At 49.8% G+C, this 2,785-nt stretch overlaps 1 non-coding gene across 1 annotated transcript; it reads right to left on the bottom strand.

Annotated features, from left to right (window-relative positions):
* Window positions 1–447: 447 nt before the first annotated feature.
* TRNAG-ACC (transfer RNA glycine (anticodon ACC)) lies at window positions 448–520 on the bottom strand. The gene has a single exon. It is a non-coding gene; the product is annotated as a tRNA-Gly (tRNA).
* Between the last annotated feature and the right edge of the window lie 2,265 nt (window positions 521–2,785).

Raw genomic sequence — 2,785 nt, 5'->3', positions numbered from 1 at the left:
GGCACAACAGGGTTGTATAGAGAGATGCTCTCTGTCTGGAGTAGAAATAAGCTAACACCTGCTTCTTTCAAATTAATTTTTTTCAGGTACTTCTAGACTAACCTTGCCCATAAACATGTATCTTTTTTAGACTAATGGATCCTTGCCTGTAAATAATGTTGTCTGGATATCTCTTTTTTGGGGGGAGGGAAGGATAGATAACTAGGTTTTTATCTATTTACTTATTTATTTTATTTTATTTTGCTTTATTTTATTTCATACATGAATATACATACATTCCCTTTCATACTATTTTTCCCCATGAGCTACTACAAAATATTGAATATATTTCCCTGTGCTCTACAGTATAAACTTGTTTATCTCTTTTATACATACCAGTCAGTCTCTGCAAATCTCACACTCCCTGTCTATCCCTTCCCACCCCCGTCCCCTACTGACTTGTTCTAATGGAGGGACTGGGGATGGAACCCAGGACCTCGTGCGTGGTAAGCACACGCTCTACCACTGAGCTCTCCCCTCCCCGCCCTGGGTATCTTTTTTAGACTAACAGATCCTTGCCTATTAAGAAAAAATGCATGAACCTTGCCTGTAAATATGTCGTCTGTGTGCCTCTTAAACGTTTGAAACCCTTCACTGACGTTCCTTTTAGCAGCATACTAAGTGTTATTTGCCTAAGTGTTATCTTTTTTCTGCAAAAATACACCACCGTGATCAAACGCTGCGTCGTTTTCCATTTGTAAACCGTTTCGCAGACTCAGGCTGAAGGGTCTTCAGCTTGTCTGCTGATCGCATGTTGAACCTTTAAGCCCCATGTGATGGTGTTTGGAGAAGGGATCTTGGAGGGAGCGATTAGGGTTACAGAGGTCATGTGCGTGAGGACCTCAAAATGCAGGTATTGTCCTTATGAGAACAAACAGCAGAGAGATGACACTCTCTCTCTCTCTCTCTCTCTCTCTCTCTCTCTCTCTCTCTCTCTCTCTCTCTCAGCCACGGGAGGACCCAGCAGGAAGGCAGCTGTCTGCAGGCTAGGAAGAGAGCCCTACCTGTCACTCTTCCAGCCGACGGAAGCGTGAGAAAACAAATCTGTGTCCTCTAAGCCACCCAGTCTGGGCTGTTCGGTGACAGCAGCCCGGGTTCACTAGGAGAGCATCCTAACTCACCGTGATTTGTGCATAATTTCGCGGGAGATCGTAGCAAGGACGCTTCAGTGCAGTGAGTTTGGACGACGCAACGGTTAGAAGTAACGCGTTCCCAGGTGGTGACGGATTTGTTCATGTCTGCCGGCCCCCTTTCTTTCAATGATCTCACCAGGGGTGGATACAAAACCAAAATGCAACAGAAAAAAAGAAAACAAAAAAACCAAACCACCCCCCTCCCCCTAAAAAAGCCTAGAACCCACAACAAATGTTTCAGTGCAAATGCCCCCTTTTCTTTTAACCTCCCTGACTTCTCCAGAAGCATAAGTAGCTCTTTGCAGGAAACTGTCCTCAGCAGGAGACCCCTTCTGTCTTGTCATTTTAGCAAAGGTTTAAATCAGGCACCGCCCCCGCCCCAACCCAGGCTCCAGTCACCTGCAGCCCAAGCACACCTTTCAAATCCTTTCATCACACAATCTGTTGCCCAACCCGTTGGTTCAACTCTCCGCAGATCAAAGATGTGGGAAGGGAGGAGAAGCCATTAACAGATGATCACATCTCTTGCATAGCCTCCCCCTCAGTCATCTCGCCAACAGACAGTGCGAGCAACATCGCAGCCAAAGAAAGATCAGGAGGGGTCGACGGGCCTGTAGGCAGTGGGGTGGGCGGGCGGCGACTCTGACCCCCACCTCAGTGACACTGACATCACGTCCCCCTTTTCCCTTTAAAACTTTCATGGCTGAGCAGAATCTTGGGAGTTGGTTTTGGGGGAACGTGAGTCCACCTTCTCCCCAGATTGCTGGCATTGTGATGAAAAGCAACTTTCCTCTATACCAACATTTGCCTCTCCTGGGGGTTGATGTTTGAGGGCTGAGCAGCCGGACCCCAGCTGGGTAACAGAAGGCCTTCGCCACCCTGGACCCCGTCTTCCGCAGCACGTGGTCCACAGCTCCCCCGGACCCCGTGCGGACCGTTGACGGGCTGTGTCACGCAGGTGTCTACCTCACTAGCGGAATGGAGTCTCGGAGGGCAGGCAGCACACGCCTTGGCCCCTAGGACGACTCTTCCACGTTGCAGGATGTTAACACATCTTCACCAAATGAAGATGACGATGCAAGAATGGACAAGGTGCAAGAACACGGTAAGGGCTGTCCTCTGTCCTACAGTGACGGAACGCTTTGTCAACATCCCATGTCCTGGTTTCTGTACCTGTCTCTCTCCTACCAGGGTCCCCTTTACAGCCCGTTAACCCCCTCCCACAATACAGGTGGGTAACAGTAAGATGCCCCAAAGCCCCTGGTAATCCCCACCTCTAATTCCCCTTGAGAAAGAGGGCATGGACTCCCAGGGAATAACTGCTGTGTGAGACCCCTTATTAGGTTTCTTCTCAAGCTAATTTACCTTCCACAGCGACCTTAGCCTTTTAATTTCTAATCAGACTAATTTCCCTCCTCCTCAGACCTTATGTAAACACAGCGTTCCCCTCTGGATTGGGCCGTGGGGTGAATTCTGGCTGGATGCGTTCCTCGTGTCCCGGGAAAGGACACGCAGGAGGCTGGCCGCTGACGGCTGGAATCAGTGGCGAGCCGGAGACCCTCAGCAGGGGCCGAGCTCTGGGCGCGGCCTTCTCCGGAGGTTCCCAGGGTAGG

Source organism: Camelus dromedarius, chromosome Y (assembly GCF_036321535.1).
Source record: "Camelus dromedarius isolate mCamDro1 chromosome Y, mCamDro1.pat, whole genome shotgun sequence".
Classification (NCBI taxonomy): Eukaryota; Metazoa; Chordata; class Mammalia; order Artiodactyla; family Camelidae; genus Camelus; species Camelus dromedarius.
This window is presented reverse-complemented; position numbering and strand designations above follow the sequence as displayed.